The sequence below is a fragment of the Aquarana catesbeiana genome, linkage group LG01 (assembly GCF_042186555.1).
Source record: "Aquarana catesbeiana isolate 2022-GZ linkage group LG01, ASM4218655v1, whole genome shotgun sequence".
Taxonomy (NCBI): domain Eukaryota; kingdom Metazoa; phylum Chordata; class Amphibia; order Anura; family Ranidae; genus Aquarana; species Aquarana catesbeiana.
In genome coordinates this window covers 443,805,256-443,815,551 of record NC_133324.1, presented here as the reverse complement: position 1 = coordinate 443,815,551, position 10,296 = coordinate 443,805,256, and the positions used below count along the sequence as shown (strand labels likewise).

Genomic DNA, 10,296 nt, shown 5'->3' with positions numbered 1-10,296 from the left:
CTGGTTGTACCCAAGATGATCGATCGATCAACTTGGGTACATTCAGCCTGCCCATACGTTGTTAGAATCTCAGCCAGTCCCTGCTGAATCGGCCAATATTCGAACCTTCTATGGCTGGCTAAAGGGGGATAGACCAAGTTTCTGTTGCAATAGAGAGTAATAAGGTAAGAGCTTTTTTTCTCTGTTGTGAAATCTAAAAATGATATTTTCCACAATGCCTATAGCTACAGAGGTGAACAAGGGATTTTTTTAAGTACTTTGCTCAGAATAAATACTTCACTGTGCATAGTCTGTTCACAGGGACACTTTAAAGTCAGTTTCAGATTAAGAATGTATATCCCTTCCAGATGCCAGAAGGGAATATGGGGTCTTAATTTGTGTAGCAACACACAAAGTGATGAAGATATAGTAAAAAGGAAAAATTGTTGATCATAACTCTAATTTCTCCTTTTTTTTCAGCCTCTGGTGCATGTGACTTTTTGTTTGTTATCTACGAACTTTGCTGGCCGCTTGCTTTTTACAGTTCAGCGCGAATTTTTACCTGTGTTCTGGTGCATATGTATTTGGACTAGTGTTCCCGGTTCCCACCAGTCATTAGTCATTTGGTGTCTTTAAAGTGGTTCTAAAGGCTCAAGGTTTTTTACTTTCCTAAAAAACCTTCTGGGTGCAGGTCCCCCATCCAGCCCCCTTATACTTACCTCAGCCCCATCTTGATCCAGTGATGTGCATGAAAGCAGTGGCTCTCCTGATCTCTGCTTCCTCATTGGCTCACACAGCAATGAGAGCCATTGGCTTCTGCTGCTGTCAATCAAAGCCACTGAGCCAATGAGGTGACAGTAGGGTCATTAACAGGAGCGCAACTCAGAAATGTGCCTGCTCGAGTGCCCCCATAGCAAGAGGCTTGGACTGCCGGCAGGGGACTCACAAAGCGAATCTGGGCTGTTCTGTGCAAAATCATTGTACAGAGCATGAAAGTTATACTATGTTCGTTATTTTTTTATTATTATTCTTAGCTTTAAAATCACTCTAAGGATGCCTTGCATCCTTAGAGTGATTTTAAAGCTAATATTGAGTTAATATGAAAATTCAGAGAGTGCTGTCTTTCGATCCAGCCTGCTGTGACTACAGTTCTGTACAGCTTGGCTTTTTAGTTTCCCATTTTGGCCCCAATGTTCTGGTTGTGACTTCCAAGGTCTAATTCATCTGTAGTTTGCTGTAGCTGTTAATTCAGTGACAGAACTACAGAATTATGGCCCTGGGGCCAAAAAATGGCAGTGCGTGTGTATAATATACTAATGTTAAAGACCTTTATAGAACAGTTATTGTGCATTAACTAGCCAGAAGCGTTACAATATGAAAAAAAGATTTTTAAGATAAATACAGAAGTAGAGGAAGTAGGAAGAGCCAAGGAAAAGATACAAAAAGTCTATTGTGTAAAAGAAACTAGGAGAGCAAGAAGTTAGAAGGTGGAGAAACCAAATGGTAGAGTAGAGTGGGCTAAGCTACAAGTGCAAGAGGCAAGTGCTCTTCAATGGCTATGAGAGACCTTATTTTTGTACAAGTTATATTATTCAATTGTAGCACCCTCCTAGACAAGTGCTAGGATTAGTTAGATTTAGTGCTTACTGTGTTCAGTTGAGCTAGGTGTGTTTTTGTTAAGTAAATTTACTTGATCTCACTGTAACCAGTGCAGCTGATTAATTAGGTCAGTTCAGTGTTCTCAGCTGCTGCTAGTCTGATAGCTCCTTCTGCTTTCCAGAGGGCGGTAGGATTCTATGGCTCATAGGTGTGGAGCTATATAGATGGCAGTATGAATATTTATGCAGCCCTGGCCAATCCCAGGGAATAGGACCCTGAAGGCTGCTTGGAAACTGCATAAATACTCTGAGAGATTGAGCTTCTGGGTCTTTTCCTGTAGAAGATCAGTCCAGCCTGGAGAGCTGCTGCCCTCCAGGGCAACACTGCCATGTGTTTGCTGTTCATGAGGCCTCAGGTGGGTGACCTGAGGGCATGGATGCAGAAGCTACAAAGAGCTGAGTGAGGGGCTGTCTGCTGAAGATCTAGTCTAGTATCACTGGAGAAAGGTGTCGCTTGGAAGTTGGAAGAGGGGAACCAACTGTCCCTGGACATTTTGTGAGTACAGACTGCTGTGAGAGATCTTAGAAACCTTTGGGTTGCTGCCACCCATCCTGTGCTAGAGAGTCAGCTGTTTGTTTGTCTAAAGGGGACATTGGTTGGTGTCCTGAAGAGCTTAGTCAATCTAGTTCTCTGTGAAGGGACTCTGCTTTTGGTGCTCTAAAGAAAGAAGCCGTTTATGCGTCCGATCGGAGAATCACTGTAACGCCACTGTTAAGTGCAGTTTTCAACTTAACTGCTTCTAGTTTATATTGCTTTGCCAAATTTAGCTATCAAAGAAATAAGACACAGAATATAGATTTCTGTATATCAGATCCGAGCCTTAAAGGTCCCGTACTCTCAACTGAACCTGTCGGCTCTTTATTGGGGCTTTTTATAAGCTGGTTACACAAGCATCAGTTTGAGCAAATCTCCATATAAGGTAACAAGCAGTATAATTTCAACATACATGACGCTGGACACATCTGGAAAGACTTAAGCTACGTCTTACAACTGACACGCACATATTATACATAAAAAGAAAAACAACTTAAGTAGAACTCCAACCTATTATTTCCAACCTTATCAATTTCCCCCTTTGACATCATCCCCTCCACGATTCTGGGTCCTTGCAAACAAGTGAACAGCCGATACTTCAAAGAGTACTATCCCTGACCGCGGGTTGTCAGAGGAGGATAAGTCTTCTTTATTTACCCTCATCCCTCAAATCCATACCTGCATCTTATAAGCAAAGAGAATAGAAAAGGGGTGATGTCAAGTTACCCTTTTTGTCATTGGAGTTCCTAATACCGTTCTCTTTCCATTCTATCTGTTCATACCTTAATCTTCCTATATAAGCAACAGTTTATCACGGTAAGCAGTACAAAAACTAAAATTAGATTAAGTATCGGATTGAGCATCCAATTAAAAATTGCCATAGCAGTGGGTGACCATCCAGCAAATACATCATACCAGTGATGTGTTGTTTCATCTCTTATTTGTGAGGATAAATGTATTAATTTCCCTTTATCTATAACCGCAGATATTAGATTATTTTGAAGGGTATGTTCTTGTGTCTCTATGTGTTTTCTAAGTATTTCGGACTCATTTAAGATTTGCTGTAAGAGCTCTAATGATATTATAAAAGGAGTAGTATCAGTAAGATTATCTACCGTCCATTCTAGATTAAATATTCTATGTGCATCTGGTTCAAAAAGGAAAGTGTCATTTTGCCATTTAAGCATTTTAACATTCTTTACGCATCCTGAAAAAGGGGCCGTTTTATTTAAACTTTCCATAGTTTCCTGATCATTTGTGACTAAACAAATATGTTGTGTTCCTATCTCCATAAATCTGTTTCCTACACCTGCTGGTAATCTCTGAAACTTACATATGTTAGATTGATGTTTCAATAAGCAAAGTTCATAGACTGGAGAATTTCTTCCACAGACTATTCCCTTATTAGTTTTAGCACATAGACTTAGATCATGAGTCATGTTTTGTGTATCTACATAGTGTCCATAAATGTCAGGATACCAAAATTCAGGTAGATCCCTCCCTATCAGGAGTGGCATCACTATTAACTTACACATTACCTGGACCTCCTCCACTTTGTATACATCAAACCTTCCAGCACACCATCTTTCCTCACATTCAACTTCTTTTCCTGGTACTTCAAACCATGTACTTTCTAAATTTAAACCCTTGAAATAGTTCATCCAAGTGTGATAATTCCCTAATCGTAGCTCATCTCAAGCTCTATTAATTTGAATGTGATAAGATAGTGTAGAAAAAGCACATTGAGTAATGTTTATGAACTCCTGATTTTCTTTCCACAACTCCAGACTAGCTAGTGCTGTGTGATTAACCATAATATTGAGATATTTAGTTAATTGTACCTAGCTAAATTTGTGTTTCGAATGTTGTAGGTAACCATTTGCTTATGATTATTAAACTATCAACTATGTGACTTCCTGCACATTTCCACTTATTTTGTATCATTTCCATCTGTATCCCATTCATTATTCCCATTCCAGTTCCTGCAGCTCCCAGAACTGTATCATACCATTCTCGGCGATACCTACATTCTGGTAGCTGGGGAAAAGTTACATTAAATTTGATTTTTGTTTTCTGTTGATACCGAAACATTTATGCAAGATCTAGGAATAGGAGTTAATACAAAGGATTCGAAGATGGTGGGTAGAGCGTCTTCTATCTTTATATTGAAACCATAATGTTGCCATTGTATATATCCTCCTGTTGTGTTTTCCCATTTCCTTACTAGTACAAAATACCATTCGTAGTAAGGATATTGTGTTATACTCTTATCCTGATTTACCCATCTAAGATCAGTACTATTTTCATGAACTGTTACATTGATACCCGGAGTCCATGTATAAACAAACATTTGAAAACATTCAAGCATTATTATCATAGAAGAATCTTCATTCTGTTTCTCTCGGTTCAAGACTCTTTTTGCAGTGTGATGCGTGGATCCAGGCTGCTTTTCCTTCCAATTTCACTGAAGTGGCTGTAGTCAAAAGCACTTGATAAGGACCTTCAAATCTAGGTTCCAATGTCTTTCTGGTGTGTTTCTTAACATATACATAATCTCCTGGTAGCAGTGTATGTGTACCTGCTATTGAGTTAGGGTCTGGAAGAGAAGAATACACACTTTTGTGGATCTTAGTTAGACGTTGTTGTAATTGTATCACATATGCAGTCAAACTATCACATTGCAATTGCATACTCTGTAGAAAGTATAGACCTAATCTAGGTGCATTCCCAAAAAGTATTTCATATGGGGATAATCCTGTTTTCCCTGTTGGAGTGTATCTTATAGAGAACAAAGCAAAAGGCAGGCATTCTGGCCATGGCTTGTTTAACTCTTGCATGGCTTTTTGTATTTTCAACTTTATTGTCCCATTTACTCTTTCCACTGATCCTGAACTCTGTGGATGATAAGGGGTGTGGAAACTTTGTTGAACCCCTAACATGGTCATCACATTCTGCATGATTTCTCCTGTAAAGTGTATCCCCCTATCTGATTCTATAGTTTCAGGAAGACCAAACCTAGGTATTAACTCAGTAATCAGTTTCTTGGCTGTGACTTTTGCTGTAGCTGATTTTACTGGATAACTTTCGGGCCAACCCGAGAATAAATCGATACACACGAGGACAAATTCAAAGGGGCCGCTCTTAGGCATTTGTATGTAATCAATTTGCAGTCTCTGGAAGGGGTATTGGGCCCAGACCTGGTGTTTTCGTGGGGTTTTTACTCTCTATCCTGGGTTATTCAGGAGACAGATTTGGCAGGCTGCACAGTAGTTTCTTGCAGTACTACTGAATCCAGGGGCGAGCCATCCTTGGTTCACAATCCTATACATGGAATTGGAACTGACATGTGTGGGTAGGTGAACTGCCGCTGCCATTGCTGGGTACAGAGAGGCAGGCAGGCATACTTTGCCTCCTTCCCTCCATACATTGTCAAGGTCTGGTGCTGCTCCCATCCTGACCCACTTATCTTTCTCACTCTCCCCTGCTTGCTCCTGTAATTTACTCAACTGCTGCCATGTTGGTTCTGGGATACTCACCTCTACCGCTGCTAAGGTCTCAGGGCTTCCTTCCCCTAGAGCTGCCTGTTTTGCAGTCAAATCTGCAAATGCATTTCCTTTTGCCTCAATTGTTTTTGCGCTCGTGTGTGCCGCTATCTTCATAATGGCTACTCGTTTAACCTTTTAAAGATTGTTCAGAACTCTCTTAATCCCTTCTCCATGTTTTACAGGTGTACCTGCTGCTGTCAGATAACCTCTAGCCTTCCATATATGGCCATAATCGTGCGCTACACCATAAGCGTAGGCAGAGTCAGTGTAAATATTCCCTTCTCGTTCTTTTAAGTATTCTAGGGCTTGTTCTAAAGCTTTTAATTCTGCTTCTTGTGCTGACATATGGGCTGGTAAGGGCTGTGCTTCAATCACCTGTGTATCAGTCACTACGGCATACCCTGTGTGATATTTACCCTTGTCATCAGCAAACCTGCTGCCATCTATGTACAAAGTGTGCTCAGCATTTAAAATTGGTGTATCTGCAACATGTACCTTTAAGAAAAAATGTACTCTGTCTTAATTATCACCAGATGTTCCTTCTAACTAGAATGACTCTATTGTAGGGATGTTTAACCCTTTCAACTCTGAAAATACACTATATATGAATGTAAAAAATGATGTGTAAAAAATATCTCATCTTGATATAATAAACATGTCCTGTCACATAAAAATGATATATAAAAACTGCAACATATCTGATGGATAAATTATTTCATCAATAGTCAAAAAAACTAAAAAGTCCATTGTTTTTAGAATGTCCTCTCTTATCAGAAGTTCTCGAGAATTTTTTTTTTCTTCCTCTTCTTCTTCCTTATTAGCACTATTATTCCCCCTTGCCAAATCTGGTGACTGCAAAAAGGTAGCCAAATTTAAAGTTGTACAGCGCTGAAAAGTAACATTTGGAGGTAAAAGTAAAGTACACTGTAACCTTAATTGCCTAGCCATTGAAATGTGTTTGGGCTGTACCTGAGACAAGATTGCATGTATCTCATGTGTGGTGTGCACTACAACTGGATTGTCTAGAACAATTTCTGATGACTTATCTAGGATTATCGACACCGCTGCTATAGCCCGTACACAGGACGGTGAACCTCTGGACACTGGATCTAATGCTGCTGAAAATTAAGCAACGGATCTTTGTTTTACATGTGCCTGTGTCAAAACACCTGTGGCGTGTCCAGTGATTTCAGCAATGTACAAATAAAATATCTTGGTGTAATCTGGTATACCAATAGCCAGGGCAGAAATCAACAACCTTTTCAAAGTGATAAACGACTCATAAGCTACTTCTGTAAGCATATACGGTACAATTTTCAAACAATCGTATAATGGCTGCATCAAAACGCTAGCATGTGGTATCCATTGTCTACAATATGACACAATACCTAAAAACATATGCAATTGTTTGAAATTCCGTGGGGGTAACATTCCCTTTATCACTTGAACCCTCTCCTCAGTGAGATGTCTCGTACCCTGTGATATACAATGTCCCAAAAAGATAACTTTTTTCTGACACACTTGCAACTTTTTCTTATTAACCTTGCAACCTTTTTCTGCCAAAAATCGCAACAAATTAAGGGTGGTATGCAGGCTTTCAGTCTTTCACTTATCTGTGGAATTAATCCTTCCATAAACTGTCTATTGAAGGCTCAGATCGTGACTGGCAGAGCCAAATCCAATCCCTCATCTGCCATCATACTTTCCATAGATAAGTAAAATTCTGATACAGTCTGTCCTGGCATTTGTTTCATGAGTGATATTGACCCTCTCTCCTGTTGTTTTGCCTGAGAGAAAGCTTCTAATCTAGCAATAAAAGGGGCCCTTGAGTCTATGTGTCTGACCTCCTGTCTCTAAATTGCCATCCCCCCTCAGCTCGGTCTGCAGGTCGGTCATAAACTAGTTTAAACAGGGTCAGAGTCATTTTATGTCTGCATAAATCCTCCCCATCCTGCCAGGTTGCTTCATGTGTATTCATTAACTGTGTCACAAAAAAAAAAAAAAAAATCTACAGAAAGCAGCTGGCTTTGCTATACAAAACCCATCCTCTACCCTCAATTTTTTAGGATATATCTTGTGTAGTTTACGTACTATGTCAGTATATGGGGGTGGGATGGCTGAACTAAGATTATTTAAAATTTCAACATTTTTTTTTTTTTTTTTTTTTTTTTATTCTTCTGTCTTTCATATCCCAACCATCACAATCTGAATTATATTTCCACCCCTCTTCTTTTGCTCTATTTGAGACCTTAATTAAGCATTGAATCTGACGCATCCATTGCTTCTCTAACACCTCTCCTTGTCTGTCCCTTTTTATTTCACTCCATACATCCAGGTCTAAACCCGCTGCTCCTTTCACCTTAAATTTACGAAGGACATCCTTTAAGTCCTATGCTTCATCTTTCCCATAGATGTCCTTAATTATCTGTGGCACCGTATAATGCACCACAATTCCCTGACGGGGTTTCGTGTTCTGCTGGCCCATTCTGACAGTCCGTGCCTAGGTAGCGTGTGGGACACTTAGTGTACAGTACTAAATACTAAAAAAGCTACACTAGTTCCTCGTTGCCTTCCTCCTAGGGTGCCAGAATACTAAAAACCTCTCCGGATGAGATTTCTGAAATCGAATTACTTTATATGCTAGCCAACTCACAAATATTATGACCAGACTGACAGCTACACATATACAAGCATTCCTTTAAGTGACCAGGTATCCGACTAGATCTCCGGGCTTATGGAGACCTCATTCCCCCTGTATCTGGGAATCCCTCTCATACACTCTTATCCCTGCTTTATGGAGCAGACAGGGCTTATACTTTCAACCCGTCTATGGTTTATGAATTAAATTGAATATCAAACTTAAGCGGCAGACCCCCAAAGTCCTCTTGCGAGGTTAAGGACGCATTCTACTGCTCATTGGGATGATATTCTTTCAATTCATACCAACCTAGGCAAGGCTCATTCACTTTCTCAACAAGACAGACAAATAACAAACAACAAATAATTCCAGCAATATAAACCACAATATGCAGTAATTCTAGACTCACCACTACAGAGGCTGGTGTTTTAAAACCAGGAGAACCGTAACTGACAGAACGGATAGGCACAAATCAGGGGAGCACAGAATATAAGAAAAATAAAGCTTTTTCTTACCTGCGCAGGTTTTTTGATCTGTGGTTCCCGGAATGCCTGACCTTTTGTTCCGTCAGTCCAATTCATCCACCTCTTGAAGTGTCATCGGTGTGTCCCTACTTCCGGGCGCCAGAAATGTTAAGTGCAGTTTTCAACTTAACTGCTTCTAGTTTATATTGCTTTGCCAAATTTAGCTATCAAAGAAATAAGACACAGAATATAGATTTCTGTATATCAGATCCGAGCCTTAAAGGTCCCGTACTCTCAACTGAACCTGTCGGCTCTTTATTGGGGCTTTTTATAAGCTGGTTACACAAGCATCAGTTTGAGCAAATCTCCATATAAGGTAACAAGCAGTATAATTTCAACATACATGACGCTGGACACATCTGGAAAGACTTAAGCTACGTCTTACAACTGACACGCACATATTATACATAAAAAGAAAAACAACTTAAGTAGAACTCCAACCTATTATTTCCAACCTTATCAGCCACCCAACTGGTTAGATGAATGATATCGCTGCCAGATACTACAATTTTTTCATGCCTTGTTGTAAATGTAACCTTTATAAACTTTTAAAGAAATTCATGCAGTTTTACACTATAAGGCTTTTTCTTTCCTTATCTATGATTTCCTGAAATTTGGATATAAAGCCCATGAAAGCAATCCAATACCTTGGTCTTTGAATCACCTAAATTTAAGTCTGTGAGTTGCATGGAAGCAGGACAACCAAGTGGGTGATATCCAGACAGGCGAATATACTCCTATAGCGAGTTTGATCTCTGTAATAGGGGTCCACCATTTCTGGTAAGAGGCCAATTTTTACTTTATGAGACATCATATCATAGACATCTTGCAATTCTCAGTGATTGAAAGCAAAGGAGACATATACAGGAGATTGTTCGAATGAGAATCCACATATGCTGCATCTATTCACTATATGAACTTTGTGTGTTACAAATAAGAGCCACAAAAGGCACTTATTACGGTATTTATAATAAGTTTATTGAATGTTTATTCATTTTGCACTTTTTTGAGCACTGTTTTTATATTGTGGTTTATGCATTAGTCACTTTATTAATTTTTATTATATTGAAGCACATTTGCATCAAGGATCATCTTATGCACAATGATCACTTTATAAATGACATATTGTCACATTTTATATGGTTTAACACAGGAAATAGTGTTCCATATATATTACTATATTCCTACCCAGGCCTCATTTAGTCCCTATTTAGTTCCTTTCACAAAATGAGGATACCAACCACCACAGGGATTTACCTTCTGCAGGAGACAGCTGACTAAGATGAATGCCTAAATGAAAACTAGAGGAAATCAGCAGCACACATTGAGTCTAATTTACTAATAATGTTGGGACTAATTTGCATAATAAATTGGGTGAATATTCACTTCTGTCATCTGTCATGTGAAAAGCACGTTC

The 10,296-nt window shown here is 39.4% G+C and overlaps 1 long non-coding RNA gene across 1 annotated transcript; it reads right to left on the bottom strand.

Moving 5' to 3' along the window:
• Window positions 1–2,431: 2,431 nt before the first annotated feature.
• Window positions 2,432–9,302, bottom strand: LOC141148621 (uncharacterized). Its single transcript, XR_012245236.1, has 2 exons — window positions 8,871–9,302; window positions 2,432–4,768 (listed from the first exon to the last, which is right to left on the bottom strand). It is a non-coding gene; the product is annotated as an uncharacterized lncRNA (long non-coding RNA).
• Window positions 9,303–10,296: the final 994 nt, after the last annotated feature.